Source organism: Grus americana, chromosome 19 (assembly GCF_028858705.1).
Source record: "Grus americana isolate bGruAme1 chromosome 19, bGruAme1.mat, whole genome shotgun sequence".
In the NCBI taxonomy this organism is placed as follows: domain Eukaryota; kingdom Metazoa; phylum Chordata; class Aves; order Gruiformes; family Gruidae; genus Grus; species Grus americana.
Genome location: NC_072870.1, coordinates 12,799,076 through 12,817,872, shown reverse-complemented (window position 1 = coordinate 12,817,872; position 18,797 = coordinate 12,799,076). Strand labels below are relative to the sequence as shown.

The window sequence follows — 18,797 nt, the reverse complement described above, 5'->3', positions numbered from 1 at the left end:
CCTGGGCGATGCTGGGCTGGCAAACGTGCAAACAGGGCTGCTGCGGCTGTTCTCTGTGGGCTCGTATCTTCAGGACTTGCTCCCTACTGTTGCTGAAGCACAGTCTGGATCTGATAACCTGGACAGTGCCCTGCAAGGCTGCCTGTGAAAGCAAGGGCTGGGCTGGGGCGGCTGCTGGAAGCACTGGGAGATTTGAGCCTTGTCGCCGGTCGGCTCTGTGCATCAGACGCACGTGGGCCTGACTGGAGAGTCTCTCAGGTCTGAGTGTGAGAGTGCTGGGAACGAAAGCTACAGTTAATACTTCAGGAGATGGTTTTAATTCCAGACTTTGTGTGTGTGTGATTTGTTCTTTCAATGCTTGCCAGCAGCTCTGCAACTCAACTACACTTGACCAGTCCTGTAGGGACAGGCATGAGGAGGTGGCGCCTGCCCACGCTCGTACAAATGAGTACGTGGCTGCACTGAACTTGTTCTTGGCTTATCCCTCCCGAAGGCACAGCAGACCTGAGGTGTCCTGGTAAGCCTGCTGTAATCAGACTGGTATCCTGCATTGAATTTAAAAGTTAATCATGACTCTGTAGTTAAGGATGTTAGAGATGGCTTTGCACAGGTGATAAGGATGTTAGAGATGGCTTTGCACAGGTGATAAGGATGTTAGAGATGGCTTTGCAGATAGTTGCTAGGTACTGCTAAGGATGACTGTTGTATAGTCCTACCCCTGTGTTAGTTAATGTTTATCCAAACCATGTATCAATTAAGATGTGATTGTCAAGAGGTGGAAGTGTAACTGATGAATTGTTAGTTCGGTCAGCAGACCCTGAAGAACCATTCGAAATTACTAAAAGTATTGGAAAACTAGGGGAAGGTAATTCTGGCAGGGGTATTGGTGACCACTGACCCGTGAGCCCCCCACCCACATTATACCACCTACTCAAGAGACACGGGTGGGCACAAGAACCGAGCGTGCATTCTAGTTTGCATACTAGGCGAAGAAACCTGAACCAACCCTTGTAACTGGGAGTGTACACCTTGTAACGTTTGTGTATAAGTGTGACAAGAGAACTTGCATTAGGAGTGCTAAATTTGATGGAAATCCACTGAATAAAAAGCAGTATCTCTCCTGTGTGTGTGAGAATTGGCTTATTGCACACGGGGCAATGAATCCGCTTTTGGGACAAGAAGACCTGCTCCCTTCCCACACATAGGGGTGGTTTGTGCGAGCGCAGTGCTGAGTACCTTTCTTCTTTCTGTGTGGCAGGGGTCCATTTGATGAGAAATCGTGATGTAGGGGAAGAGCAAAATGTCATCAGAAGTGAGACACAGGAGTGATAAATCCTGGTAGGTTTTTCAGGAAAGGTTCTCAGGTTTAATAAATGAACAGCTGACAACTTTCTTTGTATTTAATCCAAACAATTATTTATATACTCAAAGGAATGGCACTGAGCTCTGAAGGTGGGGAAGGCTGAAAATTATCTGGAATACAGATTCTTGAATTCAACTGAGGGCATCTCTGCTAATGGAGTAAATTAGAGCACTGGCTTTGAGCAGAGATGCTCAGAGAAACTCCCTGTTTGGGGAAAGTCGGGGGGTGGAGCCTGCAGCTTCATTTGCCGGTAGCTTTTGCAGAAGAACTGCTTACTCTTCTGTCTGTGGACATTGTGGCTAAAGATCTGGCTTTCCAGCTTGTGCATGCTCTGAAGCTTTGCAGTTGACCGCAGAGATGAATTTGGAGAACGTTAGTGGCAAGCTGCCGAGCGGCAGTGCCTTGCTGGAGGTAACAGCCTTGGCGTGCTCCGAGGGAGCAGGGATGCCTGGGGAGCCATGGGGCCCACCGATTCCCTATGGGGGGAGAATGGGGCTTGCGGGGTCGCAGATCTTCAGTGCTGGTGGAAGTGGAATTTGTGTAGTATGAAGTTTGTTTCCCACAAACTCCAGGAAGAGTTGAGCAGTTTGCAAGGTATCTGGCAAAACATTGCAATGGATCAGGCTATTAAGCTGTTGCTGGCTGCACAGACAAAATACTGTGATGCTCTGACAGTTTGTTAGGAACTGTATAACCTTCTGTACATGGACAGTCTTTGCTGGAGTAATTTTATCTGACAAAAGTCAACCTTTGAGCATTTTTAGGAAAAAAGTGAAGTGCTACCAGATAGGGGAGGCTTCTTGCTTCTTGAAATAATCAGTTCATATAATATTTTTCATCAGCTGACTTTTCTGAAAGACAATCTCCTGTTGCAATAGTTTATCTTCAACTTCCAATTTTCAGAATGATTGTGAACCAAGTATTACATGTCAGGAAAATTTTCCACTGACTTAGTGCCACATGTTTCTATTTATAGATTCACTGTTTGTGTTTATTTCTACTGTCACCGAAATCCGGGAATAAACCTCGTAACACCACTGTAGTGTTAAAAGGCAGGCATTCTTTATTGCAGCGCTGGATGCACGGGGGATAGCTCCACCCAACGTGCATGCCAGGTGATCACCAACACACAGGTTATATAGAATCAAAATATACATATTCATTATATTTCCAAGAAAAGGCAGTCCTATGATAATCATTTCTGGGAAATCATTTCCATATTCTCTTCCCTGTCACGCATGCTCAGTGATTTGAGTCGGTGGTCCTCAAGGGTCTCTGGTGGTCGTCAGTGGTCTTGCACCTGTGTCCGCTGGATGACCTCCTTCATGCAGGCATGCGCAGTACCCTTGTTGTAGGTGCATCTACCCATAGCAACTTACTTCATAAGATTAATATTCCCGGGCCTATTGTCCGGTTGGGTAGGGACTGTACAAGGAACATAGCAGCATTGTACCTTGCCATGGTCGGTTAGCTTCATTACCTATTACCTTGGTTACAAACTAATTTTCCCAATCTGATTCTATAGCTACCTTATAACTTTAAGTTACAAATATAATCAAATTATCCTAACTTTTATATAATCAACTTTTGATTGCTTTGTCAAAATATATGTGACACTACCACACTTTGTTACCAAATCCTTTCAATAATTCAGGAAAATACAAACAACAAAAATTGCTGGGCATGTTAGAAGCATGCTGTCAGGGGAAAATGTATCCTGGACCATCAATCTTTGAGGGTTGAAGAGTTTTATAAGGAAAATCCCCTAATAATAGAGCAGGAAAGGCTAAGGTGACTCTTTAACAGGCTAGAAATTGGTATCTGTAAAGAGTCAGCCTGGCGTGAAGGCAGACACATAGGTGCAGTACACAATGTGCGGGAGAAATTTTTGTATGCAGTCTGCATCTGCCTTATCTCTCATTTGCTTGTTCGTGGGCTTTGAGTGTGGAGCTGAAGTGCTTCTCTTGTATTCACTCTCTGTGCAACTGAGTTTCTGTGATTGTGGCACCGTCTGTGATTTAACAACTTAAGCTGTAAGTGGGTTCAAAACCTGTGGTGACATTCATAGAAGAGAATCATTGCGGACCGAGAAATGCAAAGCCCAAGGTACCAAGAACATATTGGGAAAGTATCACTATAAAGATATTACAGCTGTGTACTCTTTTTATGGGTATCCTATGACCTTCAGTGTTGTCAACTCACTTGTCTTGAGTTATTTTTACTTGCTTGAATATCTTGGGAATCAGCAGAATGGATAGATAAGTACAAGTTTGCATCTTTTCACCAGATCAGAAGGGCTTTGGGCTCCCGCTTCCTTCGAACTGAAAGGTCTGAGACTTCTTGCTCCTCCACACTGCAAGCAGGTCTATTAACATTAACTTTCATACCTAGAATACTATCAGAATGACAAATTTTTTGACAGCTGCTTGCTCAAATTGTCAACCAGCATGTTCCAGTAAATTGTTGAGAGGTACTTGACGCTGAATGCATAATGAAACTGCCTCTTGGTGCAGGTGGGCATGATTGTTCCCATTTTTCTTCCCATTTATAGAAAATGTGGCAGTCCTGCTATTATTCATTTGAATAGACATCGCTTGAATTGGAGTTAAGATCCTGAAGTGCAATTTGAATTGCTCTGAATTTAAGTCTGTTTACACAGAACTAAGTGTTTTGTGTGCTTGATGGTGGTCTGGATGTGCCACCATCCCTAGGGCTATGCTTAGAGGAAGGACGAGGTGACCTTTCACAGTTGCATTAATTAGCATCTCTGTTCCTTGGTGAGACCAGTCATTTTCAGACAAAGACCTGCATTCCTCTCCTTTGCCTGAATCCCCTTAGGACAAACGATTCCGTTGGATGGTCTGTACTGCAGCAGACACTGCTGAAACTTTCCGTCACCGAGCCCAGGCAGTTGTCGTTGTTTTACTTGAAAGCTGCCCCTCAGCTAACCGCTTGTGGCACTGGGTAAGCATTTTGATTTACTAGTATTTCCGAGAACACGACTATTCTTTCTGACTTCTAACAATTGTAGGAATCTGTGCAGTCTGGATAAAAGCATCCTTATTCAAGACCAGTGTGAGGTGCCTGTATCCTTACAGGCTTTGTGCCTGAAACCAGAGCAACCTGACAACTTGGCAGCAGCTTGGACAGTCAGCTACGGTGTCTTTATCTAGGATGGCTTTGCCGATTTCCTTATCGCTCCCATTTTAATTGCTGGATGTTTCCATCTCCTTTTTATATTCCAGCAGGATTTCTGGTACCCATAGTGATCCAGGTGAGAGGCTCTGTGTGTGTGCGTGTTCAGGAATACATAAAACTTTGGAAACAAATTTTGTGTCCTGCAGCTCAGCCAGCTGGAAACATCTGAGTCTGCTGATTATGAAGTAAACTAATAGCTGAAATGTATCCCTCAAATCACCTGACAAATATCTTAATTAGAGCTTTTAAAGAAAAGTAATCCTCTAAATGAGCTGCTGATAGCGAGAACACTTTAAAAAAGTGTCTCAGTGGTAGGGGGTTAATCTCTCTGCTGCTCTGATGGTGTCACCTTCTTAAACGGGTAGCACATAAATATGCATTATTACATGCTTCTAGTAGGAAGCTATAAAAATGGACACCATGCAAATATTTATTAGGGCTGAGGAAAAAAGGGACCCTTTCTATTCCTCATTGCCGAGCAGTGAGGGATGGATGCAGCATCAGCTTCCCGGGTGAGCAGCAGCACAGGGAGAGGCAATTATGAAGAAATATGCGCCTGCAGTAGAGGAAAAATAGAAGTTTAAGAGGGCTGGAGGAAGGATGCCGAAGCCCGACTAACAAAGACCCCGGACTACTGCAGCCATGTGTCCGAACACTCGAATGTTCAGAAGATCCACTTTGAGCAGCTTTGGGTGAAAGCACCTGCTGGCTCTGAATAAATGAAGAAATGATCATTTAATGACATCACAGTGAGCTTGAACTATTATCTTAATTTCTGTTCTGTGTCTGTTGTTTGGACCAAGGGATGCCAATCTGTGACTGTTAAGTGCTACAGTAGTAAACATCATTAATCATCAGTGATTAAAATTTTTAAGTGGTAAGCATTGCCACTGTTATTGCTGGCTCTTTTCATTCCTTGCTGCTGTTTCTAAATATTTGACCATATGCAGGATAAACTAATCCATGACCAATTTCTTTTAATAGCAGTTTTGTGCTAAAATGCAATGGTTTGAATGTAGGTGAAATAAAACTTCTAGGGAAAAGTGTCTTTTCGTCTATGGGCTGGACTAGGTACAAAAAAGACTGAAAAGATTTAAAGTATGCAACAGCCGTAGAAAATCTTTTAAGAGAAGGCTTGGGAAGGCTTTGTCCTGTGCTAACACTTGAGTTCCAAGTGCTCTGTCCTGTGGTATTTAACCTCATCGCCTCTCCTCTGGCTAGTCGCGCTCTCTGCTCACCGCCTTTCTTCATAATGCCCTTTCTCGCAAATTATCTGATTAACACCGTTAATTTAAGCACAGCAAACTGTATTTGAGTTTTGTGGGTCCTATTCGTAACCAGAGGAGTGGCTCAAGTACTGGAAAGCCTGCTTTCCTAAGTGTACCGTTTATAGAGGATATTTTCTTTCCCGATGTGCCTTCCTTACACCCCGCGAAGGAATGCTGCTTAAGACCAGGGGCTATTGAGTCAGGACACGTTGTGCTGCTGTTGCACCAGTGTTCCTGGTGTCCCCTTTGAACTTCTTCACCCGAGTGACCTGTGCCATTAAACACTGAGGACTACTCAAGTTTTGGAATGCAATTCCTTTATTTACAAGCATGAAGAGATTGAGTGGAGGCTTGAACTAAAAGCCCATCAAACTAGGACATAAACTTCTTTACAGAATGATTATAATGATATAGTGTGAATTAACAATTCCAACATATCTAAAATATATACATGTATGTAGCTTCGTTTTAATTTTCATCTCTCATGAATTAGAGCCCTGCTGCAACTCTGCGTGGGGTAAATGACATTCTTCTACTACATTCAGCAAGAGCGTGATCCAGTCTGGAATGTTCCACATAATTACCAGGGGAGTGATTATCTTAGATTTTCCAAGATAATATTTAAGTGAAAGAAATATGCTCTGTAACTGATAGCAAAGTGGGTTTTTTGAGATGATCTACTGATTTGTACAGTAAGTAAGCTTAAATTGTACACCCATTTTAAAAATACAATTTGCAGAGCATATTAATAGCACTCAGCGGGGTATGCAGATTCTCATTTCTGTGGGACTTCCAGGTTTTGAGATTTTTCTTTTCATCTGGCCTAGGAAACTCTTGGTAGAAAAGTCTCTTGACATGTTTGGATTGGATTTGTTTTTAAGAGTTACTTAACTTGTTTGTTATAATACATAGTGAAATGAAGGTATGTTTAAAATTTAGTTCTGAAACATGTTAAAACATACCACTTCTGGAGCACTTTTAGTTTTTTCCCTAAACTAAATGTCAATAACAGCACGACACGTTTGCAGTGCATTAGAGGTTTTGATAGAACTGGACTCTTTAGCAGTGCTTGTGACTTTCAGACCTGCTCAAAGTGTATAGATATCCCACTCTATGACTAAGGATGTTATTTTTCTTCCTTCACATGGTGTGTCAAAGCACAGTCAGTCTGGAGTGGTGGAAAAACTTTCCTAGATTAGACAAGAAAAAAAATTTTTATTAACTGAAATTAGGAAAAGTGGCAAAGATATATAATGCTGAAAACTCTGCCTGTTATGTTGAAGTTATTACCTCTTCTAGAGGCTAGAAATGTGTAGGTAGAGTGAGAGGTAATTCACTACTTTCCTTTTACCCAAATTATCATAAGTCCATTTCCATAGTGGTTACCACCTAATTCCCAATGACAATACAATGTCTCCTGTACTTTTCCAGGAAAGATAGGTATTACAATTATTAGTCAAAAATAACTGCACAGAATGTTAATTCGCTGTTTGGTGTCTTAGATGAGTGAGAAAATGAAAGACTGCCCTTAAAGTGACTTGATGGGCAGAGAGCAATATCAATCTGTGTGACATGGGTGCTCACACACTGTTTCAGCTTGTTATCCAGCTCAGCTCCGCGTGTCTGGATGCACTGTTGCTGTAATTTCTGCTGGGTACTTCTGATTTTTTGACATCGATACCTTTACGATTCTGTTTTTAGAGGTGGTCAGCCATCGGGAAAAAAATCTCGTGCAGGCCTGTATGACATTAAGTAGTACCTTCGTAGCATCAAACACATTGAACAAAATACTAGTAGCTAGCCTGAGATCTTGGTGCTTACTGAAATAGTGCAGAAAGGGATCATTTGGTCAGAAGGTGGCATTTCTGAATTACCAAAAAGCACTCCAGTAGACTTCAGGAATGAGATACGTCGCCAGACTTCAGAGATCAATAGTGTAGAAGTCCCAGATGTGAGCCTGATGTATCAATTCACTGAATTTTTAGTATCTGCAAAGAGAAATGAACTATTTGTCCTGCAGTTCATTGCATGCTAAGGTAGACTTTTAAGTTGGTCAAATGACTTATGCTCTAGTGTGCTGTTTCTAATTACACCATGATTAGAGAGCAAGTTGAGCTAACAGCTTGCCTGTAGGTTTGTCACCAATGTTTGAAGCCCCCACTCCAAAAGGGTCTTGTTGCAAAACATACTGGTCAGTGCAAGATTCCCCAGGCGGACCTCAGTGTTTGCTGCAGCTCTCATTCCTGCTCGTGAGCTTTTGGAGATTGGTGGCAACTGCATGAGGTGCAATGTCTGTCCGGGATAACTACTCGACACCTATTGATATTCTCATGGGAGTTCAAGGCTGTGAATCATTGTCAATGGTTTGGAGAACACAAAAATTCTTAGCACATACTGAGGTGTTATCAGTAAATATGTGCTATTAAAATGATTGGCAGTTGGTACAGCATATTTGTGTGGATGGATAAGACCTAACATTGCAGGTCTTAAAATAATGCTGAAATGTGAACCTGTTTTCCTATGATCCTCTTAACTACTGAACGTGACTTCTAGTATCAAGGCACGTATAAATGCACATGTGCTATGTAGACATCCCCGCATATTTCTGAATGTTTTCTTAACTGATCAACAAAATAACGGTGTGTTGAGATTAGATACAGGAAGTTTGACCCTTGAAGGTTAATATTTTTTGAATTAATTGGATGATTCACTGGGGAATTTCTCAGAGGAAGGTAATTACATTTCTTTTTCAGTAAATTGAGTGCTTCACTAGTTTAACAGATTTTTTTTTTCCCTAGGGAAATATATTGTAGAATATAATGTTCTTTAACTCTTTGAAAGAGGAGAAGCTTGTTCCTTCTATTGAGATAATGCTACAGAGTTTCTAGGAGAAGCCATTTTCTTGTATGAGCATTTAGATGTAATCGAAGACATGTGTTTATTTTTCAGCGATGGATTGACTGTTTCAGAGCATACTCTTGACACAGTTTGGTGTTTAGCATGTCTGAATGTGTTCAAAAAGAGCCCTTTAGTGTTAGCTGCTCCCTCCTTTACATCTGTACCTCACCTCCTTAGTCTTACCTTCTTTAGACTAAATTGTTTTTGTCTGCTTTTTCCTAACTAATTTTTTTGAGACCTCAGATCATTCCCCTTTGGATTCTTTCTAGCCCATGTTTTGCAGCAACATGTTGCTGACTCATGTTCCATCTATCATCCACAGTAATTGCCAGATGCCTTCCTGCATGCCTGCTCCGTTGGCAGTTGTTTCGCATCCTGTATTTGCACAGCTGGTTATTCCTGCCTCTGTCCTGTTGACTGCCTGGGGGGCAGCCAGAAGCAGAGGAGACCTTGATGCTGTGCAAGCACTGCTCAGCAGTAGCCGAAGCACCCCTGTCATCAGCACTGTGTGGGTAACAAATCCAGCACACGGCACCATTTGGTTTCAGCATGTCAATTATCTGTGTCTTAAAAAGATCCAGAGGGACTAATGAGCAAGATCTTCTGTAACTCCTGTGTGTCCTTTCTGTGACTTGGATAAAGTATAGAGAGGCTAATGACAGCAAGTTATTGTGTTAATCACTGCTACCACATTGAGTTTGGGGGCTACAATTCTGCATCTCCTGATAATGAAAAGACATGAATTCACTTAACTTCCGAGGTCTGATGTTCCCAGACACCCTGCTTGTACCATGCAAGATGATGTGACCTCCTGCCTCTTCCTTTTTGTGAACTGGTCTCCTCAAAGAGGAGGGAAGAGTACTGTTCCTAAAATAGCAGTGGCTGAACAATAGTAAGCGGCTGCAATTTCGATCCTCAAAAGCAAAGAAACACTAGGCAGGGTGTCCATTGTATTCAGCATTTATATGCTCACCAAAAAAATGGCTTTCAAGGCTGAGCTTTTAGCTGCGGACCTATCTGCAGCGCTGTCCTGCAGATGTGTCAGTTTAACACTAGATAATGCCAGTATTATCTCAGCACAGGCAAAATGCTTGATCAATTATAGCTGAATGCACAGGATATTTAACAAACTGTTTTCCACATGAAATTCCCTGTGTCCATATGGACACAGCTGACAACACTGAAGAGCTAGCTTCAGTGGGCAAGCCGCGGTTGCTCTAGTAACACAGAGCTGTTACTGATTTGGCTTTGATAGGTTTAGGGTGGGTTCCTGTAGCAGCTCAATATGTTTTGTGTGCTTTCTAGGATGAAGTTAGTGGGGAAACAAGCAAAATCTTTGACCAGCATGGGGTAACCTAGCAACAGGATAACACTTGAATCATTTTTCCCTCTTTAGCATCACACTGCTTAATGGGCCGTTCTGGGGCTGACACTTTATGCTTTTTTGTATTACCTATTTATAAAGTTTCTTTGAAACATGAGTGCTTTGACACCTTGGCTCAATCAGAAACACCTTCACGTGGGTTTAACGCAGAGCTCTCACTGTGGGGCCCAAGAGTGATGCCTTGTAACGGTGCTCAGCGTTGCCGCTGTGCGTGGCAATATACGCTGCTGTACAGCGAGCTGCACCCCACCTTGCTCCCCAGCATTAAGGCCCTGGGGAGTTTCCAAGAGCTTGGGCTGCTCTGTCGCCTGTGAGTGCTGGTGGCACTGGGTGGAACCAAGGTAATCCAAAAGATCCCAAACCAATACAAGAATTCATCCTGTGTATACTCCGTCCCAAAGGCAGCACTGTCTGGAAGACAAAGTAAACAAAGCAGCTTTGTGTAGAAGAAATCGTGACCCAAAACCTTTCCAGGCTTGTGTTTTCAACCTTGTCCTTCATGCATTGCAGTGAACAAGATGGATTTGCCCATGTAGTAGTGAATTCGTACAGGGTCCGTGTGCAGTACCTTTAAGCCCACATGTGAAAAAGGATAACAGAGCAGAGCCCTTGAATGTCTCAGGATTTAAAAGGCATGTTTGGGGTTTTTCTATTTGCCTTTTAATTTTTTTCATTTTCAGGCTTTTTTGTATTACCTCCTAGGCCTACAATTGCACTGTGCTTCTCAGTGGGAAGTTCAGGTTTTGGTGTATTCCCAGGACTTCAGGAGCTATGGCTGTAAGTTAATTACCAAAGATCGCCAAGCCAGCAATATGTGCCAGTGGCTACCGAAGTCTGTGGAGTGAGAAATACTGATTGAGGGAACTGGTTGAGTAGTGCGTAGAAACAGTGCTGTAGTTGTTGTTGTATTCTAATGTTCTGTCCTGTGTTGTGTTTTAATACAGGTGAATTGATTAATAGATAAAATGATTGTTTCTATGATGCTAATGACTGATTTTTAAGGAAATTTCTGTGTTTTTTTCTGGCTGAAAGAGTGAGCTAAGGCAGGACAATGATGGGAGTGCTTTGTATTAATGACTGGCTGGCACACACTATTTTTCCACCACTATTTTTTTCTCATTGACAATGAAAGATTGTCTTGCACTTCATTATATAAGTACAGGACTACAGCAAATATAATTCCTACCTCAATCCTTCCTTTATTAAAAGAAACTTGCCAAGAAGTTGTTCAAATTGCAACCGAGAGGGAGGGATTTTCCAAGAAACTTCAGCTTCCTAATTTGCTTACAGGGGGGTGTGTGATTTTGCAGCAAGTACAAGTAATCCTGTGAAAACGAATCCTTAACTGCCTTTCCACAAACTCCTAATGATAGTATCAACCTCTTATCCCATAGATTGCTTTTATGTTTTTAGTTGTTAGGTATTAACCTATAAAAGTTAAATAACTCTGTTCACTTGAACTGCATTTCTGAAGAAAGTGTCATTAAAGCAGAGGAATCATGGAAAGGTTTCTTAGTTCAGTTTAGAAGTAGTTTTTCAGCTGAGTTCAGATTCCTTCCCAGCTGACTTAAATTCAACTGGCTTAAACTCAGCCTAAGGCCAACCTTAAACTATAGTGAGAATGTGGCATATTTTGGTATTTGTAAGGGAAACCCATACATTCAGTTTCTCAGCAAAGGAATCTTGCATTCAGTACTAAGAGTAACTCAAATGTATTACTGATGTTTTCCCAATCTGTTTATCTGCTAAAAGCTTAAATTGTGACTCATGTTTTCAAGTGACAGGAAAAAATTGCTATTTCTGACTTTGCAGAAGTTTCCCAGGAGGGAAATAACACCTTGTTAATTTTCCTCCTTTTATATTAAGTACCACTGAGTTCAAATTATAACATTAGTACACTGTTCTGTTTTTCAAGGTAAAGAATTTTCTGCCAAAAAAACCCAAGAGAAAACTGGTCACAATCCAGCAGATTGTGTATCTGCTTTTTCTAGCTATAAAATGAGATTTTTATCTGTAGAGTATATGAAATCCTGCATCCTTCGCATGAGACTAACTGTTTGGAGTCATGGGCAATAACAGGACGGCAGCGGGCTGGAGGGCTGCTGGGTGTGTGGCTGCCCCGAGGTGAGGCGCTGGGATGCTGCCGTGGTCCGTGAGGTGCTGATATGTACGTGTGCGTTAGAATAGCCCTAGACTAAACCGCACCAGTGGGATTAGCAGATTAAGCTGGTCCACAGCATTGCTGTCCCTGCCCGCTGGTGACTGGGGGCTCCTCCTGAGATGCCGTGGCTGCTGGAGCGCTGGCCTGTCGCGTGCCATCCCGCAGCGGCTTCCTCCTGCCTTGCTGAGACGGGAACTCGCAGCTAAAACTGAGAACAGTGAATTGTCAAGACAAAGTGATGACATTCTTCTCCTTATTGTAGATGTCTGTAATGCACTTGGAGAGATCTTCATTGACGCTGGTTCTGCACATGATAAACATCTCTTGATGTTGCTAATGTTGAATATTGTACGTTTGTTTCCTTAAATTAATTCATACCTCTGCCCAGACATTCTTCATTTGGTTTTAAAGTAGGTTATGCCAATTTAACTCAAATTGATCCTTAGTGATTTAATCTAAACTGACACTTTAACTTCCATAGTATGTAATACTTTAGAACATACTTTAGAGGGGGGAAAAATCATTAAAGATGGAATGCAAATGGAAAGAAGTCAGTGCAGATTTATCAGAAATAGTGTGCTAGAGTAACCCTGTGTGTTTGCTTTTCTCAGACAAAAGAAACGTAACAGTTTTCATCCGTATGGCTTTCGCTAAGACACTTGATAGATATCCAAAAAGGAAACATGGAGAACAAGTTATGAAATGGCTACAAATTGCAGCCATTTTGTGCTGGAAAGGGCGTAATTAGACTAAGCATTTAAAGATCAGTCTGGGCTAACCTTGTGAAGGTTTCATTGTTTGCCTCTGCACAAAGGGAAGCCAGCTGGAGTTGTGAGCACAGAGGGTGAAGATATTGCACTGGGAGACCTGGGTGACCTGGCGGAGTGAGGCAACAAGGACGAGATGGACTCTTAGAGCGCAGATTACAAGATCACACGCTTAATGACTGGTAGTACTGCAATGAGTGAGGGGATGAGGGCTAGCAGGAATATTGAAAAACCTGAGTGCAGTATTAATCACAGAAGAACCTGAGAAACTGGGATATTGTGGGCCTAGAAAAGTCAAATGGGTGCCAGCAGGGATATTACCAAAAGTCATAGGAAAGTTGAGTGCTACAGTGACACCTGGTTTGAGCCCATCCTACTGCAGCTGGCACAACGCTAAAGGTGATTTCTGTGTTGTAAATTAAAGTTGTAGTGTCTAGTATGACTGAATTGCACATACATCTCTTCTGTTCCTTTCTCTGTAACAACTGATATTCAATTTTGACTCAACAGTAAGCAGACAAAAAAATCTCATTGCGATGCGGAGTTCATTATTACAAATCTCCCCAAGCTTGCAGAACAGAATAATGTATGCCCAGGATATATGTCCTGCATATAGCATCATGCATATTAATGAAGCAGTTTAGAAAAATATAAATTAATGGTGCATAATGCACTTCTGACATCCGGGTTATTGCTGCTTTGCTGTGTTTGACGGCAGTAAGCGATCCGATTATGCTGCTGTACGTATGTTTATTCTGCGAAGTCAGGGGGCAGTGAAACACCACTTCTGTCATATCACAGCATCCCTATGACAACCTTTAAGAAGGCAGAAACTGAGACTTGTGATTTGCCTTTTAGGAAGCAGCTTTCCTTTTCTGGCTCCGGAGAAGTGGACTGCTCTTGGGTAAACCTGCAGCTTGGGATCTTGCTGTGGAAATAGTCTTGCCAGCTGCTTCCTTTAATGAAGTGCTATGAGGTATTTCTATGTGGATTAGGGTTGTAGCAGCAGAGCTTTTGCAGGGAATTGACTGTGATAAGCAAACCTTCTTTAAAGCTGATCAATCGCATCGTTGTTTGCCTGGTAGGCTAATTGTGACGAGCACAAGGACCACTGAAGCTGTCACTGCTACCTGTGCAAAATACTTTTGGTGACATTAAGATGCAGTATTAGGACAGAAAAGAGGGGCTGGAGGTGTAGGTCTCCTGCCTCTGACCCAACATTTTCACACATGTAAAATGAGTGTGGCAGTACTACCAGCTGGGAAGTTGGCATCCCTTGGTGCACTGAGCATCTGTAAAAGATGTTACTCCATGGACTATGGCACAGCTGGGAATTAGGTCCTGACTTCAGCAAAGACAGAGAAAAATGATCAGTATGGAAGAGATCATCCAGGAGAATAAAGGCCTGGGTTTAAACAAGGATTTGCATTTGTGCTCTGAAAGCTGGCCAAGTGGTGGGCCCACAAATGGTTCCTGTCTGAATGCTGGCCTGGGACTGTGGCCATGCATTGACATCAGATTCCTCAGTTCCGTGAGCAGCAGGGTGCATGAAATGGGAGAGGAGCACAGCTATCTTCTAGAAAGGTTGATTTATGCATTGAGGCCAGAGTAATACATGGCCACTGGAGTTTCTGTGGAGTCTCTATTTCCCTGAAGATGAGAAATCTGAGTAAGTCACTTGTGGTCTTCAGAGACCTGAGCCTGCCTTGTGAGTGGTCCAGCTTTGTCATATCCTTGAAGCAGAAGGTCATTAAAACAATGTTGGTGTTCTTCTCACAGACCTTTATTTTAATATTTGGTGTTTGAAGTTGCTATTTCTGGCCTGAGAACTTAAACTTTGTAGGTGGAAAGGGAGACTATGACCTCTTTCTGCCTTGCTCTGAGCTGGGGGACCAGCTGGCTGGCAGCAGTGCTGGCCATGCAGGTGCTGTCCCTGAGCTCAGGGTGAGTGCCTTCCCCTGGGCATGTTTCCCCTTCCTCACTGGGCTGCAGAACAAAGCTTGTCAAAGTCTCTTGTGGCTTTGGAAGAAAATTCAAAATGTTTGAAACAACTGCAACAATGGAGACTGACCCCTAAGACACTGAATTCTTTCACAGAAATGTATTGATAGGCATTTCCAAAGGCAGGAAAGTAGGAAGTTCTGTGGGAAGTCTGGGGAAATGAAGCCCAGCAATGGTCATGCTGCGCAAGCCTGTACCCATACAGAGTCAACGAAGCCGAAGTCAGCTCCTCTGCCTCCTCTTTGGGACTTCCCTCCCACAATGCTTGTCCCAGCCAAGGGAGCGCACCAGCCTGGGAAATGCCTCTGCCCTGCAGAGACCTCTCTCCATGCTTCACAGGTGCCCTGGACTCTGCCGTCGGTGCAAATGAAAAGACGGGTAAATGCTCAGAGCTGTGCACCAGGAGCGAAACGCTGGTGAAGTCAGAATTTGCACTGTCCACTGGGTGCAAAACCTATCAGAAATTTTTTGTCCCTGCTGCTGCTTTGCACAGTGCTGGCAATCTTTCTCTTATGGCACTGGAAGGAAATTCACCATGAGCAGCCATTGATGATGGGGTTTCTTGGCCAGTGAAGTCAGCTGCAGCCAGTATTTGCTCTGCAGTAGTCAAATTGTTTTCCTGGATAAATTATAAGGCCTCCAGCAATGCATTAATATTGACTGCATAAAGTTTGAATGTCTGAACGAAAATAAATAAGAAAAAGTAATTGAATTTAGAAGTCCTAAAATGTATAGATCTTGGGTTCCTTACCAAAAAGAAGATCCTTCACTTTAATTTATGGCTCAGGCTTCAGTCAATAATCACAAAGTGAATTGGACATCGAACATCGCTAGTCTTGCCTATTTTATTATGCACAGATGTCTGTTCCATTTCATGCCCTATTATGACCCAGGTGCTAAATTGCCTCTGGCTGCCTTCGCAGGCCTGAGGAGTTCCTGTGGCTGTCCCCGACCGTCGGGGTTTAACCCCAGCAGCAGCTAAGCCCCACGTGGCTGCTTGCTCAGTGTTACGCACGCACCCCGGTGGGATGAGGGAGAGAACCAGAAGGGTAAAAGTGAGAAAGCTCATGGGTTGAGATAAGAACAGTTTAATAATTGAAATAAAATACCATAGTAATAATAAATTGTAATGCAAAGGAAAATAACAAACAAAACTCAAGAAAAGCAAGTGATGCAAATGAAAAACAATTGCTTGTACCTGCTGTCTGAGGCCCAGCCAGTCCCTGAGCAGCGATCGCTGTCCCCTGGCCAGCCCTCCCCAGCTTCACGTGCGCAGCATGACATCGTACGGTGTGGAATACCCCTTTGGCCAGTCCGGGTCAGCTGTCCTGGCCGCGCCGGCTCCCTGTGCACCCCCGGCCTCCTCGCTGGCGGGGCAGGGTGAGGAGCTGGAGAGTCCTGACTTGGTGTTTCTTGGCAATGACCAAAACATCAGCGTGTTATCAATGTTATTGTCATCCTGAACCCAAACCACAGCACTCTATCTGCTACTAGAAAGAAAATTAACTCTCTCCCAGCTGAAACCAGGACACAAATGTAATTAAACATTTATACTCAAATGGAAATCGTGTAGCCATGTCATGCTAAGAGCTGTTGCTCCTTCCAGCGAGGTTCTGCTTCTGTATCGTTTAGGCAAGGTTTAAAACAGGTATTCCACAATATCCAGGCATTTAGGTAGCAAGCAAAGCTGTTAAAATATTTATAAACTGAGGGAGAGAAGTATGCCATCATTCTGTCAGTTGGTGTTATTTTTAATGTAACAGAGCTGAGAAGAAATCTTGAGCCAAGGCGGCAATGGCAAAACTCCCCAGCAGCAAGCTGCGCTCCACGTCACTCATTTCAGCCTCTGAACCTCACCACAAAATTGACGAGTTCTTTTTCCCCTTGTAGCTCTGTAGTATCTGTTCTCAGCAGTGGTATCCGGGTTTTTCTGGCATCTGGGATGTGGCTGGGATGGCGGGTCGGTGCAGCAGCTCCGGGCGGCACCAGGGCCGGCGCTGCCCTCCGCGCTTCTTCCTCGGGCTGCGTTAGGGACAGCGAGAGCTCTTGCGCGGTCCGGCTTAGACCTGGTCTGAGCCTCGTCTGTGCTGTGTGGCAGCTATTCTGGCTGCGGAGAGAAGTGCCTTCAGCTGAATGGGCCCCTTCCGTCTTCTCAAAATCAAAGCATCTAGCCAGGTAACAAGAGTCTGAGAGGAGCTCAGGCTTTCAAACAAATAGCATGAGAAAACCATGACTGGGATGTTAAATCAGGAAAAATATCGTTTTTCTGGCACTTGGTCTTTTAAAGCTGCTTGGAAGTAAGCCTTGTGGGGTTTTTCCTGCGTCCTGAAATATTTCATGTTGCCCTTGATGCTGAGCTTGGGAGAGCGCTGCCACTTACATCCCCAGAGGCAGAAGACAAAGAGTATGCAATTAAACTCATTCTCTACAGGAGGCTTTACAAGGATTTGTGTGGAAAAAGAGCTAGAAATGAAAAGCAAATGAAAGGAAACAATTGTATCTGGAAAACAAGCTGGCTGACTCATGTGAAAGGCTAAGAGCATATTAGGAGAGCAGATGTCTTGGATGCAGATCTTCGTCCTGGATGGTGGCCTGCGTATCACCATTTGCCTGTTCATGGAGCCGCGTGCACCTGCACTACCGCAGGGCACGGAAAATCTGCCGAGGCAGGGACGGGGCAGGCGGCAGCTGGCTGGGGCTTGCCGTGCTCCGGGAGGAGGGAAGGTGAGCCTGTCCCCAGCCTCGCTGCGTGCTCTGAGGTGCTACGGCAGCCAGCAACCATCTGTGTTTGTATGCAGTGGGTGGGGAATGGTGGGCAGCAAAGTCCACTCCAGGGGTGGGACGTGAGGGATTTGGGGACAATACTATCCTGGCACTTGGGTGGCATTCACTTAAACAAAAAATCTACCCCAAGAATCTTATTCTTTGACATAATCTTGGTCCATGTTGGAGTACCTCAATGTCATGATAAAACAGTGATGCTTAATCCAAGACCAAAGAGAAAGGTTAGGAATAATTTTTAAGAAGATGCAATCAAGTAATTCACATCAGAATTAATCATAAATGAAGCTGAGTTGAGAGATGGGCTAATTAACTTGGGCTCCTGCCTTGGAACTGGACAACTGTTTAAAACACCTGAGATTCCCTCCTAGGTGCTTTCTGAACTTACGGAAGGATGGCTGCAGGGTTCCTGCAGCTGGGATGCAAGACTGCAGAACTGGGCTCACGTTTGTCTGAAGGTTTGGTTTTAAACTTGACTCCCTTCAGCTCTGAATATTTGTGTTAGGTCTCATACAGACTGTACCGTATCCTGAACATGTGGGACCATACAGGCGATGGACTCCAGTTGTTTCTAATATCTAGAGTATGAAGTCTATAGCATGGGCATCTGCGCCTCTAGATAATACCTTCATATTTCTAATTTACAGCTCCTGGCTGACAGCACAAAATGTTTGCCTGGGCATCTGTCTTGTGCTGGACAGTCCCTAAATCAACAGGTTGTACATGCGTTGTCTTATAACATACAGATTTTCTAATAGCCTTTGGTACTTATGGTTTCTGCTGAATGTTGGCTCAGCCACAGCTCACGCAAGCATTTGCAGCGTGTGCCGCTGCGTACGGCAGCGATGCTGGTGAGTCTGAGCCTCAGAGAGCAAAGAGTATTGCTGCTGGAGGCTGACTACACCAATGGCCTCCAGAGAAGGAAGAGTAAATTCTTAGCTGTTTGCTGGCTTCTGCAGCCAGAGACACTCAGCAG

At 43.6% G+C, this 18,797-nt stretch overlaps 1 long non-coding RNA gene across 8 annotated transcripts in view; it reads left to right on the top strand.

Moving 5' to 3' along the window:
* The first annotated feature begins 465 nt into the window (after nt 1-465).
* Nucleotides 466-18,797, top strand: part of LOC129215138 (uncharacterized) — a 123,180-nt gene continuing 104,848 nt past the window's right edge. For 6 of the 8 annotated variants that reach the window (XR_008579916.1, XR_008579910.1, XR_008579914.1 and 3 more), the window contains exon 1: nt 466-517. This is a non-coding gene — a long non-coding RNA (uncharacterized LOC129215138). Of the gene's footprint in view, nt 518-1,657; nt 1,775-3,546; nt 3,692-4,201; nt 4,328-18,797 lie in introns of those variants that run through there. The other 2 variants (XR_008579911.1, XR_008579913.1) reach the window with 2 other exon arrangements.